This window comes from Ambystoma mexicanum, chromosome 4q (genome assembly GCF_040938575.1).
Source record: "Ambystoma mexicanum isolate Mex_15411 chromosome 4q, UKY_AmexF1_1, whole genome shotgun sequence".
NCBI lineage: Eukaryota > Metazoa > Chordata > Amphibia > Caudata > Ambystomatidae > Ambystoma > Ambystoma mexicanum.
In genome coordinates this window covers 840030544-840045286 of record NC_090928.1, presented here as the reverse complement: position 1 = coordinate 840045286, position 14743 = coordinate 840030544, and the positions used below count along the sequence as shown (strand labels likewise).

At 45.3% G+C, this 14743-nt stretch overlaps 1 protein-coding gene across 3 annotated transcripts in view; it reads left to right on the top strand.

Annotated features, from left to right (window-relative positions):
* Positions 1-14743, top strand: part of STON1 (stonin 1) — a 402444-nt gene that overhangs the window by 344802 nt on the left and 42899 nt on the right. The window lies entirely within an intron of this gene.

The following is a 14743-nucleotide window of genomic DNA, read 5'->3' as shown; positions in this document are numbered from 1 at the left end:
AATACAAAACAAGATGGCGCATCATAATGAAGAAAAGGGCATAAGTCGCTTTTCTCTGTTACTGGCGGCTATCTCGCATGTAGGGAGCAGGTAGTGTGCAAAAGGTTAGTGAGAGGATTGGCAGAAGTAGTGCTAAAAAAGGAAAATATTAACTGTGGGATCACACCAGCGATGGCTGGCTGGTTGTGGGGTGGGAGATCTTTGGGGAGGGTTGGAATACACTGGAGATTTTCCTGGGCCCTTCCATTCATAAACAGTTTTATTTCAAGAGATTAATTAATTAACGCGTGGCTACTAACCAAAGAGAAGAGGAGTGTTTCCTATGATGGTGCAAGCAAAATATATAAAGTGCCCATCTTTTACACCTACAAACCTTGCTTGGAAATGTTCTGCAGAGTGCAATCCTAACAGGCATATTCGCATGTACCCCATCAGACTTCAAGTGGTAGTGGGTACGTTTTCATCCTGATGGTCTGTTTTCGAAGCCCGGCTTCAGCACAGGAACAAAGCAAATTAAAAGCATTAAAACCCTTGAAGGCTGTATATGGTATTCCTGCATCCACAGAGACATATTTTGCTGATTCTCAGATGTGGGCAAATCCGCCCCAATGACCAGCACTGGGCAGGGGTGATGTGGAAATAATTTACTGGGGGAACCCTCTTATACTTGAAGGGGTGGCGGGACCGAGGGGCCCCAGTCTACGCCATGCAATACAGTATCTCTTCATAGAACCCAATACTTGCGATTTGCATAATAAGAATGTCCATCATTTTAAATTTGAAACATATCTTAAAATGATTCAGTAAGAAACCCTTTTGAGCGAATTAATGGAAGTTGGGCTTTGCAGTTTTGATTGGTCAAACTACTTGCCGTAAGTTAAAAAATGTCTATACATTACAGGCATATACACCAGTTTGGGAAGCTGCAACATGTGTGTGATGCATTGGATGTTTCTGTAATCAGTTTCCCTTGCTGAGTCTGTTTCCTGAAACGTGGGCCATGCTTGTGCATGTGATAACTCAGGTCACAGGGAGAATCCTGTTCTGAAGCTTAGTCAAGCAGCCTGTTTTCAGAAGACTCTGCAGCATTGCAGTCTTCTGAAAGCTACCTGCTCATTGAAACAGCTCGTGGCTTCTGATCAGATCCACAGTGTCATGGGCAAGCCCCTGGGTCTGGGGAAAGGGATGGGTCTGGGGACAGGGACGCTCTCGCCTGAGTGCCACTCAGGGGGATTCCATTTCCTGCTCTGGGGATTGCAAAGTGCCTCCTCTCCCCAGGGTTCTAATACGTGATCAAGGTATTTTTAGTTCCCTTACTGCTGATGGATTATTTGTCACAAGGCCACTCACGAGGTTATCACTTCTGCACCATTTAATTTCATGTTGCTGGTTTCTTTGTAGCCATTCGCATTTTGTACATATTAGCAACAATTCTGCTGGTACATGTAAAGTTACTGACGCTCGTTGGAAGCACTTAGAACTCTTAAACAATTCAGTCAATAAACCAGCTAAAATAGGCGCCCTTACTATACAATCTTGTGTAAAACAAGACAGGGGTTGCTAGTTTCAAGTTGCTAAATTGAAGATTCCACATCTCGTAATAAAGTCACGTCTATCACTAGGTGCAGTTCAAATTTGGGGATTCCGGTTTTTCTGAAGAAAACACATTTCTTAATGAGCACACATGTAATGACCACTGATCATGGACATTTGTAAAATGACCTCCTGATTTGTTTCTCAGTGCCTATAGATGTTTTCTATGTGTGCATTAAGGCAGAGTGGAAGCACACTTCACCTATCATAAAGGAAGGAGAGAGTTGTGGCAGGAATGTGGGATAGGCGTATCAGCTATCACCACTGACTAGCAACAGTACTGGCGCTCACTCTGGTATCAATTGATAGTACTAGCAACTTGGCTTAGCAACGTCATAGAAACATTGATTCAGTGCGGAGAATCCTCTCAGATCGATCCCTCAGTGTCCCAGTGGAGGACTCATCCTCTGTCATAAAGCAGCAGATTATCATGTGCTGTCATAAAGCAGCAGATTACCATGTGTCCAACAGATGCTGCGTCTAAAGGGTCTCGAAGAGCCGATGAGAGGCAAGACAGTAGAGAGAAAAGCACAGGCTTGTGAAGAAGCTTGTGGTAGAAGTGCAGAGACTAAGTGACCGAAGAGCTAAGTTATTCCCCAGCCAACTTTAGCAGAGAAAAAGTAATAAGTGGTAACGGCCCTAAATGCCCAGCTAGGTAAAGACGGCTGGAAAGGGCAGAGAAATTGAAAGAACTCAGGGAGGGAACCAGGGGAGTAGGGAAGGCACGCTCCTGAACGCTCACACCAGAGAGAATACAACCCGCTAGGGAAGAAAGGTACACGTCGATTTTGTAAGCATAACAAGTTTTGATCTCGCACAAAGATGAGAGCAACAGCAAAGAACTCTGCTCCAAGAACGTTCTTTTGAAAAAGGGTACAGGCAGAAATTTAAGAGGAGACACATTGTCATTGTGACAAAATACCAGGTCATTAGTTCCAGCCCAGTCCATCCATCTTCTATCACGTGGGTGCTGCAGGGATCATCTTCTTCTCATTAACGAAGGTCAAAGGCAGTGGTCGAAGTGTAAGAAAAGAAGTAGTGGAGCTATGTTCCCTACAGGCCTGCCCCGCCCCTCACAAACCCCATCGCCCTGCCCCCTCCCATACACAATACAAACCCCCAACCACATTTGCCTGCAGTTTAAGAGAATGTTCAGTGCTGTGAACTGAAAGTGCAAGTTACAACCTCTTCCTACACTTTTATTTTAAAACGAAACCGTTCCGGAACGGTTTCTTTTTAAAAGAAAAGTATAGGAGCTGTAAAACTTAAGTTAAAAAAGTATAGGAGCACCGCTCCCGTCCGCTCCCGCTCACTTCGACCACTGGTCAAAGGACAAATTAATTACACTCCTAATACAATGCTACTTCATCATTATACTGTGCACCTGGCAGGCTTTAAGACTGGCACAAAGGAGCTTCTGGGGGACTCTGACCTCCACACAAACATTTCATGCACCCTCTTTAGCGCCATCCGGCTCCAAGGTCTCCACCCTCGTTTTGAACTATGTATCCCTCCCAGCACCTTGCAATACCTATCATATGATTATAGCTCAAAGACGTGCACTGTCAGTTCGCTTTAAAAATTCAAGACTTGTTACTTTAGGGTTAGTGGTCGAAGGTCACCTGGTGTCATGGAATTCAAAGATCCTGGGACTTGATCAGTTATATGGGCTATAACTCGTGGTCGCCTGGCCAGGTCAGGCTTTGGCCAGTGTGAGATAACATGCACACCAGGTGCCGGTTTAGGATCTCAGTCTTGTGGGTAGAAAAACATCACATCTTTGCAACCCTGTTAGAACAATGAATGAGCTTTATGGTGGTTGGGGGTGTGGGTTGTCCTCATGGGAGTTTGAACATGGCTGGAGGTTTCCCTCGTTTCGCAGTTAGGGCTTAGTGCATGAAATGCTGCATTCACCATGCAGGCCTTGCCTCCTAACTATGGTAACTTACGGGATGAGGAGCATTTCATACTTAGGGACACTCTGTGGGATATCAGTCTGTACTTCACTATCTCTTGTCCTTGCAATGTGCTTTTGGAGCCCCAATTGATACCATCATTCTTGCACTATCGGTTGCCGCATTCGCACAACATCAGAGGCCCAGTTGGCAGGTGCAGAAGATTACTAGGGCAAATAGGAAAATGGGCATCAACATCTTCATGATCGCTCTGAGCCAAGACGGGGCCCAGTTAAATGTTAAGGTGAACCAGTCACTCTCCTGTACTCCTCCCTCCTTCTTAATGCGATCATCCTGGTCATGGTCGACTTCAATGATGTGGGATAACAACACGTTCTCTGCATCTTCTTAAGGTAGGAATGTGCTGCAGGAATCGCCAAACCTTTTGCAAACCCCGCCTTCCATTGCTGTTAACATATCCAGCACGTAGCGGTTTTGCAACATCAAGTCTCAATGCACGCAACTTCACCTTGATCATGGTGAACCCGTTCTCTGTGTCATTCGCGAGCTGGACCAGCTCCCTGTGCACGATTTGCAGCCATTTGACGTTTGCTGTGGCCTGCACTCCCAGCAACAGCAGAGATGCGAAAAAAGGATTCTGCTGAGCTGAAGAATCGATACCCCTCTGGTATTTCATCAAGCAATGCGGAGGAATCTTTGGATATGTAATTCGATCCTTTCTTCCTCTTTAGTTGTTGAAACTGTCCTCTCCCTTGCAGGATGCGGAACGCTTGTGTGGACAACAGGTCTTTTTCTTTTTTATCGAATACAGGGGGGGCAGGCAGTGCTCCCCCTTCGGGTGTTTATCTGGGATTACTAGTAGCACTGAGTGCAGTATGGCTAGTGAACAGCAGCCCCTCCATAATGGCGGGAGGTGCAAGTAAGCTTGTCGGCCAGACCCAGTAGTAATCCATCACAGCTGCCATTCCCTTCTTAATGTCGGAATCAGGAGGGTCTTATTGCAACGTTCTTTCGAGCCGACAAAGACTATACCCTTTCTGCCAAAACAAAGTCCATATATTTCTTCCCTGTCCACTCGATCTGGCTTTTCCATTGTTGCAAGCCACGTCAGCTTTGTGAAATGATCTGTCCATATTTGGGCATAGAAACTGTCCACCCTTGTTATCAGTTCCTTGCCATATGTTACATGCCAGTCCTTCGGCCAGGCAAGGTAGTGTGTTGTCCTGCCATTTGTTATTGACATGTTTACGCCCTTTCACCATCAAATAGGGTAGCTCCACACACTTGATGTTTTTTGGATTGTCGTTGCACTTCACAAGATCTGGACCCACCATTTGCAGTTGCACACTCTCTGCCTGGAACATTCCTTTTATTCTGCATAGCGCAAGATGAACTAGGCATTGTGCCCCTATAATTGGGGCTGCTTGAGATGAAAACACGTTAGGAGCCCCTGACGTGTGTGGAATGAGTGAACACACATAACAGCTTCCATTCAAGTTTCTTCCCACAACACTCATGTCACTATACCAACTGTTGATTAACTCGGGGTGGGGTAAAGCCTCAATCGCATCCAAACCCAGCCCTTGATATGTATCACACTTCTTTCGTACTTCCCTTTTCATTATTCTATGCATGCTCTCAGGGGTGCCGGCCTTAACATGGCTAGCGATAATATATTGTTTTGAATTATTAAACAGTCCTCAATTTACTGGAAACAAACTATTTACTATCACCTTCATTGCCAATTGTGCACATACGCTCGCTGTCGTGTTGTGCCTGCTATAATCATCACCAATACTTCTATTAACACTATTGCTACCCCATATGTATTTCCGTTATTATTGTTAACATTTATGTTGCTACTAATGTATGTAATTCCACTAATATTATTAACATTTATATGTAGTGTCCCGTTTAAGAATACAGTGACACGCCCCCTTTATAGGACCTCCCTCATAACAAACTCCCCCAATAAAGCCCCAATAATACCATCAATATAATACATAAACCCGCAATAGCGGTCATTCCATAGTGATAGGCAAAGGCCTGTATATTATGATTTGTGCATCTACACTTCAGATCCCTACTTAACGAACAGTTATTCACATTGGTGAAGTTCATCATCTTCTCTCCTGAAATGGAAGCAAAAGACACACAACTACAAAAAAAAGGGCAGCGTGGCTACAGAGCCATGAGCTAGGACGCAATTCCTGAGAGCTCCCGAGATCTGACGCTGATCCATCAATAATGGACTTCAAACTTGCACTATAGAATGTGATACTGGTACCCCTGCTGTGGGAAGGCACAGGGCATATGCTGCTCCATTGTGCAAAGAAAACAAAGCCTGCCGAGGTTAGAACGGCGACGAGAAGTGCGGAAGTCCCTGGACCGAAAACTAATGATGGCATCTGCTCGAAGCTAGTATTAGACCCGGAGCTTTGAAGGAGCTGCGCCTGAAGAAGTATAGCGCGGCCTGGCACGGAAAGGTGGCACGCTACAAAGTAATGAAGCAGAGTGGGCTGGCAAGTCTGCAGCTGGAGCACTTATGAGCATGGGCTGTGCGCAGCCCGTGATGCAATGGATCGCGTCTGGATACATTGCCCAGATACATTGTCATAATACACAAGAGCCGCGCACACATAAAGGGAGCTGCCATAGAAGTGTGAGGCCGATGGTGAGGACAGGCAGTGAAGTGAAAAGAGCGGACATGCGAGGAGCACAGCTGATGGGTCAGAATACCGACTGCTGACCTTGAGTGTTATCGGCAGGAAGAAGGCGAAATCCAAGATGGCGGGCGCCGGCTGATTAGACAAACACCCAGCACTAAGTCAGATAGCAGGGGCAGAAGAAGGCCTCTGATCCATTATTGGGGACTGCAGAGATGTATGCATAAATCTGGATACACAGCACATACCAAGCCTGCAGAAAAACAGCGGTGAATGCAACTAACAGCGCAATTAAGCGGCAGGAACCCAACTGAACACATCGGGCACCCCAGAGCGTTATTGATGGTAGATGGGTAGCAGATTTCATGAGGAGACTCGGACCGCCCCACGGGTGCCTTACAGGTGCCGTACTGGGAAGTGATATGGGTTTCGGCCCAGCATAGGGTTGGGCACATCCGAGGCATAGCGTAACGATCAAAGGGAGCCCACCACAGACCAACCGAGGACAGCAAGCAATGGAAGGCCATTGAAGTGAAAAGCCTATTTTGGGCAGGTTGAAAACCGCAAAGAGGACGGTTGGGAAAGAGAGGATAGCTGTCCCGTGTGCATGGGAAAAAAGCGACTTACTAATACAGAGGGCAGAGCCACTTGAGATAAACACAATACACGTTCTTATGACGGAGATGGATACACACAACAGATGGTCCGTAACACAGACAAGGGAAGACACCACCAGATGGCACAAGGTGTGATCAATTTATAGAGAGCCTCAAGCGGATGGATTGGCATGTACGTAACTGAGCGAAGAAAGGCTGAAAAGAGGGCACCTGGAGCTCCCCTCCTTACCAGACAAAGACAATCCTGAAGAAGTCCTGGACAACCCAGTAGTGGAGTGTTATGCGGCTAAGAGAGCCGAACAGGCCGGGACAGATAAGTTTGCGCTTGGGCGAGACCACAGGCAGAAGACCGCAACGTGGGGGGCAACACACATCCGGAAATATCGGGGGCACAGAGCGGAGACTAAGGAGTGGCCTAACACCGAAGGTGGAGATCATCCCACCCCAGCAGTGTACATGGCAGCCAAGGGGGGTATACTTAGAGGGAAACAACCAACAATGGAGGACTTTGCCAAATCATCTCCAACAGGAGAAGTAGTGAGACCTAATAAACCAGAGACACAGGGGGAAGGATCCCACACGCAAAACGACCAGTCGATCCTGGAAGCCATAGCCGAGTTGAAGACATTGTGGGAATGTAAAATTGACGCGGCCATGGCTGTGTTGCGGACATCGCTGGAGTTAAAAATTGACGCAGTGAGCGTGGATGTCAATCTGTTGCGACAGGATGTCAGAAAGTTGGCAGAGCGCACAGGTGTGCTAGAAAAGGCAGTGAAGGTCAGCACCAATACTTGCACTGTGAATGCTGAGCAGGTCGCGATACTGAAACAACAAGTACACAACCTGTAGCTCAGGGCGGAGGAAGCAGAAGGACGGCCATGCAGAAATAATATTCGTATTGTAGGGCTCCCGGAGGGAGAGGAAGGTCAGGACCCGACTGACTATGATGAGAATATGCTGTTACAGGAGATAAGTGGAGGAGCACCTACCCAAGGTTTACAGTCGAGAGAGCGCATAGAGCCATGACAAGACGTCCACGACCAGGAGCACCTCCCCGCCCACTTATAGGGAAAATATTGAACTATAAAGGCAGGGAGAAGATCCTGGAGCACTTCTGAAAAGGGGGAACCATAAACAGAGGATCAGCGACTGTCACGGCATACCCAGACTATACCTTTTTGGTACAACGCCAACAATTGAACTATGTGTCCATAAAGAGGAGGCTACGCAAGGCCGGATTCAAGTACATATTGCTGTACCCGGTGAAGCTGAAAGTGGTACATGAGAGAAAGACACACTTCTTTGACACCCCGGAGGAAGCAATGACATGGCTCGATGCGCGGAACTACCCGACGGAAGCGGAGAACCAGACAGGAGATGGAGCGAAGGAATGAGGGAGAGCCCATTAGGGAAGTAATGTGATATGAACAGATGGGCAGGGCACCTTGAATGATGACATTGATTTTGGACTAGTCTATAGAGTGCAATATAGGGAGCTCGACATATAAGCACAAAGCCTGAATTAACTGTAATACAGAAACGGGAGATGTTAAGGGAACGCACTAGCAACCCCAGTAGCTATGTTAGTTGGGATACTGGTAGGGCGGTATCCCCCTGCTGTGTTCCAAGTATCGGCTAGGCCGAAAAAGGGATTATATGTGGGGTAGCCTGAGATCCAGGGATGGAGCTGGGCAACAAGTTGGGGAGTTTGAAAGGGGAGTTTGTGTGGGATGCTGGGGGGGTGGGAGGGAGAGTTGGGGTGGGAGTTGGAGTGGTTTATGGGGTGGCTGGGGGGGCTAAGCGTGGGGAGGAAGGGGAGTTTGGAGTGTTGAGAGGGGGAGGCATACAGTCATAAGCCATCTCTTAAGAAACGGAGGATGGGAGTGGAGTCAGGAGGAGTAGGGAACGGTTGAAATGGGAGACCTGAAGATAGTGACCTGGAATGTGAGGGCGCTAAACAGTTATATCAAGCGGAATAAAGTCATGATGTACCTAAAGAGGCAGAAGATAGGAATTGCATTGTTACAAGAAACTCATCTCACCAGGGACAAGCTAGAGGTGGTGATGAGGAAATGGAAAGGGACTACAATAGGTGCAACATATTCTATGTATGCTAGAGGGGTTATCACATGGATAGCACCACATGTCCCATTTAAACTACTACAACATAATGCAGAGATGGATGGCAAAATGGTATTACTAAAAGGGTTAGTGGAAAACAAAGAAGTAAACATTGTCAACATATATGCCCCGAATAATGGTACCACAATATATTTCAGGAACTTATATGCAAAGGTCAGCCCATATACGAAGGGGGCAGTTATACTTAGGGGAGACTTTAATTGAACACTTGACCCCAAGCTTGATAGATCAGATGAGAAAGTAGTCAAGCCCACCACAGTGGCAAAGGCCCTGGGGGCCCTCTTAAATGATTTCAGATTGGTAGATGTGTGGAGAATGCTCCATCCACAACACAGAGAGTACTTGCATTATTCAACCCCACACAACCTACACACCTGGTTGGACTATATATTTGCTGCCAGCGACCTATCAGGAGGCATTGAGACATACAGTATTTAGGGAGGACCTGAGGGTGGTGATAAAGGAATACTTTGAGCATAACACAGGTAGCGTGAAATTAGCCGGCACGTTGTGGGAAGCATTCAAGTGGTAGTGAGAGTGGAAGCAATAGCTAAATCAAAAGCATTACAAGGAGGCATATTGCGGGCATTGCAAGACACGGAAAAGGAAACAGAGGCGAAAACGCATGAGGGAGGGAGCTCCCCTGAGGAGGCGGAAGTCATACTTCATCTACAGGAAAAATACAGAGGCCACTGGGAGAGATTAAGTAACTTGAACTATAGGAAATATATAAAGAGGCAACATGCAGAGGGTGACAAACCAGGCAGGATACTTGCCTGCTATGTAGGAATGAAAATCCCAGACAGGCAATCAGGGAAATACAAAGGGATGATGTGTTGATGGAAGACACTCAAGAGGGAGTGAATGAATGCTTCTATGAATACTATCGGAAGTTGTATGCAAACACACTGAGGAAATAGACCTATTAGAAACACTGACTAAGATCGTTTTCCCAAGCTCGGAGATGCAGAAAGGGAGAACCTAGAGGCCTCACTTACGTTAGAGGAGTTGGAGCGGGTAATCCAGACACTACCCACCAACAACACGGATGGGCTCCCAAGCGAGTTCTATGAGACATATAGGGCAGATTTGCTTCCACTAATGTTAGCCATGTTAAGCAAGGCCTTTGACAGAGGTAGGTTGCCCGAGACCCTCAGGGAAGCGATTATTATTCCGCTCCTCAAACCAGAGAAACCAAGCACGGATTGCAGATCTTGTAGACCACTCTCGATGCTCAACCAGGATAGCAAGACACTTACTGCAGTGATGGCTAACAGATTGAGGATGGATATAAACAAACTCATACACCCTGATCAGAACGAGCATGTCCCGCGCAGTTGTATCTCAGATAATCTCAGGAGGCTGCATCATGTCATAGACCGGACAAAGGAAAGCCCCAAGAGATAGCAATAGTCTCACTGGATGCGGAGAAAGCCTTTGACTCAGCCAAAGGGGCGTGGCTGATGGCTGCTCTGAAAGGATATGGGATGGGACCAGGGTACTTGAAATGGGCCCAGTTGCTATACAGCGAGCCGGTGGCATGAGTCAGAACAGGCTCGATCACATCGAAACGATGGACTCTGAGCAGTGGCACCAGACAAGGATGCCCTTGGTCTCCGATGCTCTTTATTTTGGTACTGGAACCTCTAGCGATATATCTTACGCAACAATATGGGGAGGTGGGAATCAGCACGAAGGTAGGTCAACATTTGATATCATTATACGCAGATGACATGTTGCTATACCTTAAATATCCTGAAGAAACCTACAATACATTCTAGAGGTAATGGAGCGGTATGCAATACTTTCTAGCATAATGATCAACCCCAATAAATCTATCATATTCCCCCTAGGCAGATACGTTGGACCACCACGACACGAGTTGCCAGTGTTACAGATAACATGGACGACTGATACTTTTAGGTACCTGGGGGTGGATATATATCACAATGTTGAGGATGAACACAATTTAATACAGAGAAGGCGGTGACAAAAATCAAACGCAGTATGGTGTTCTGGGCCCGGTTACCTTTGACTATGATGGGTAGAGCGGCGCTATTGAAGATGGTGGTATTACCCACGTTACTACATTATTTTGCAAATGTTCCATACAAGAGTATTTGCAGGAGGTTCATTTGGCATAATTCTAGAAATAGAATAGCACTGTGGAAGTTGCAGAACCCATACGAACAAGGGGGGATTAGACTGAAGAATTTTGAGGTTTATTACTAAGCTGGCCAACTTCAATGTTTGGCCAGATGGTTATCAGAGGACCGTACACCAGAGTCTAAATTGTTGGGGGCTGAGTGTGCACCTTATTTCCTGAATGAAAGAATGTGGTTGACAGAAACACTGGAAGGGAAAGGGCCTGCATTACTAGACCTGGGGAGGAAGATGTGGCGTAGAGCCTGCCAAGTAATGGGGAGCCCGTTTCCGTACTCCCCACAGATACCGCTAGTAGCATTAAAGGGGATGGATGAGCAACTGAGAAGGACAATTAGAGAGCATTGGGAACTGGTAGGGGTAGCAACCACGGGAGATATCTGGCAAGAAGGGAAAAGGATAGAATTTGATACATTAATAAAGGAAACAGGACTACATAGTTGCCAATATATTACATACACTAGGCTGGTGAAATTAGTGAAAAAGATGTGGTCAGAGGTACCTGACCCGACAACCTGACACTGTCATTGAAACGCTCCAGGCCATATCTGATGGTGGCCATGCGGTCTCCCGAATCTATGAACTAATGATGTCTAAAGTTGGGAAGGAGGTGACCCAGACGAAGCGAGACTGGGAGGGAGAAAGCAGGGAACCAATAGGAGACGGTCTATGGATGAGAGTGCAAGGATACCATAAGAAAGTGTCAAGAAATGTGAGACTGCAACAGATTCAGCTATATGTTACTCACCGGGCGTATATGACCCCGAAAAAGATAGCCAAGTTCACGACCGCCAAAACACAGACATGTCCGAAATCTGGGGAGATTGATGCAGGTATGGTACATATGTTTTGGCATGCCCGGAAATAGCGAGATACTGGAAGGAGGAAGGAGGTAGCACACCTCTTAGCAGAGAAAGGAAGGAACCTAGATGTGGACTCTCTGTGGGCGTGCATGGTGGGTGGGTTCCCTAGACCAGGGATCCCCAACGTGTAGCTCAGGAGCAACATGTTGCTCACGGCACCCTAAATTGTTGCTCGCCAGTTGCCCTGGGCCATGGTGTGAAGGCCTAGAAGGAGGTGCTGAAAGGATGAAATCTCAGTAGCACTGTAGTCAGGACAGAGTCCTGGACTGTGCAAGAATGTTGGCCAATGAGCCGCTGTGTTTCCAGCTGGATTATTTGTATACATGCAAGATTTGTTTGGTGCCACCATGCACATAATTCTTCAGTAAATGTCCTTACTTGTTATAGTAGTGTCATTGCTAAAACCCTGTCATCTCCAGTTACTTTGCCCAGATGACAAATGTATTAATGAGTACAATATTTTAACAATGTTTGTGTCATGGAGAAAATTGGCATATTCTGTTCTTTGGTACAACTAGTATGAGCATAATGGACAAGGAGGTGGTATGCATACCCAACTTTCCTTTATTAAATAATGTGCATGCACACTTTCTGTACAAGTGAGGTTTGTGTTTGATCCCACCATGTATATTTATCGACAATATTCATTTTGGTGTCTCCTGTATTTATTTTTACATAGTGTCCTAGCGGAAAAATGGTCATTGTTTGATAACCTGCCCATCTAGCACATGGTTAATGGGCAAATACGGTAAATGCATGCCACATTTTTCATAATGAATTTGCCCTGTATTCCAATCCAATTAATTTATTGTTAATAGGATTAAACTAACAAGTCAATTAATTGATTCAAATACTCAGTTAACACCACCACACTCCTCTATGAAGTGGTCATCAAATGCTCAAAGGTTTGACCAATGTTTGCCACTAAGTCTTGTGTAAAATCCTTTTTGGGCAGAGTAAAAAGGCTCCAAATAATTGAAAAAGGTATTATTTTTATTACTAACCACTTTTTCACCAATGCAACAGCCTTCTGGAGCTTTAATATACACCATTTGCCATAACATTCCCAAATAATTCTCAGGAGGTAACCTCCAAAGGCCCAATGAAGTGATCTTTAAAGGCTACCATGTAATGACCTGAAGTACTAATTCACATTTAATCATATTTCTCCATTAAGTCAGCAACATTTAAAAACATGTTTCATATTTTTCATACAATTCACACAGAACAAGCCCAAAATAAAAAAGCAACTTTAACATAATCAAACTTGCTATATATATACAAGTCTGAACATTACAATTAATTATATATAACATAGCTCCCAAGCATGCCATGCTTATGCAAAACAGAGAAACAACAGCAAATGAACAGAAAATGAACCAAATCTTTGACTCCTATTTTGCAAGCGCACTTTGTGCTTCCTCCTGCACACTTTCTTAATTTATTGGGGAGTGGGTACATTTAAACATACCATTACCACCAGCGTCCTGCATTCTGGGGATCTTATTTGACAGATTTCTCCTTGCCATCTTATATGTGTACGTACGTCTGTATATAAGGCTAAAGTGGGCAGCCTATGTATATTTTGGACATCTGACTCTTTTCCATCGGACACGCTCTAGCTTTTGGAACTATTTTGAGGTGGCTTAATGCACCAAATGTAGTTATATTGCATCCCTATCCAAATGGACAGTTCCTTACAATCGCCCATAACCACAAGTATTTCCTTTCACCTGGGGAGGCTACAATCGCACTTGCACTGAAATTCACTTTATGATTAGCAGAAAATCCTAGATGTGCTTTTAAAAAATAAGGAACATTCTTAACTGGCCCCCAATTCGGTTCACAAGGGGCTAGCAGGTGTATCTGCAGAGAGACCTGCTATTTGGCACAAGAATTTATTTTGCAACCCCTCCATGAAATGACAGTTCTAACCACCCTAGATTTTGCGGCCTTAAAATCATGGAGCAGACCTTTGTCTTATATACCTCCAACTTCTCCAAGCAGAATGCAGCAAACCTGAAATAACAACATAAAAAGCCATTTAATCATTAATGATGCCCTTTCAGCTATCTTCTTAAAATGACTGACGCAAGCACTGCTATTTCAGAAGAGTAGGCTCAGATAAATATGAGACTGCCCCCTCATCTCTACATTCATTTAAAAATGATCTACAAGGTTTCACCCTTTGCCTGAACACCATCATTTTTGTTTTTATTATATTTAATTTCAAACTGTAATTCCCAAAATAGTAACTTGTGTTTAGCAGGCCCTGTTGGAGACCTGCTGGGGGCAAGTCCAAAATAGCTGTGTCTTCTGCATAAGGAAGCATGCTATAAAATGAATCCTTCAGGTGGAGGGTGGATTAACTTTCCTAAGAGAAGTATTAGAATCAACATCCAAAAGGAATACATTGGGACCAACTGACATCCCTGCTTGTCACCTTTATTGGTGTTGGAAAACAATGTATAATTCCACAATCTTGTATATTGGACAGATGTTGAGATGTCTGTGTATCACGTTGGATAAGACTTAAAATACCATTAGCGACCTGTAAGAATGTAGAAGTAGGACTCGGACACAGTGGGCTCATGTTGATTGACATATACTTTTATTGAAAGTAAAAGGGTGGGGGACTGGGGAAACTCCTGCCTTTCCCTAAAGCTACGAGGGGTTTCCCTTCCTCAACCAAAACTAAGGAAACTGCCAGTCTGTCTTGTCTAAAGTAAATAGTCCACTGTCACAAGTCCGAAGCCTATTTCCATCCCTCACACTATTTACTA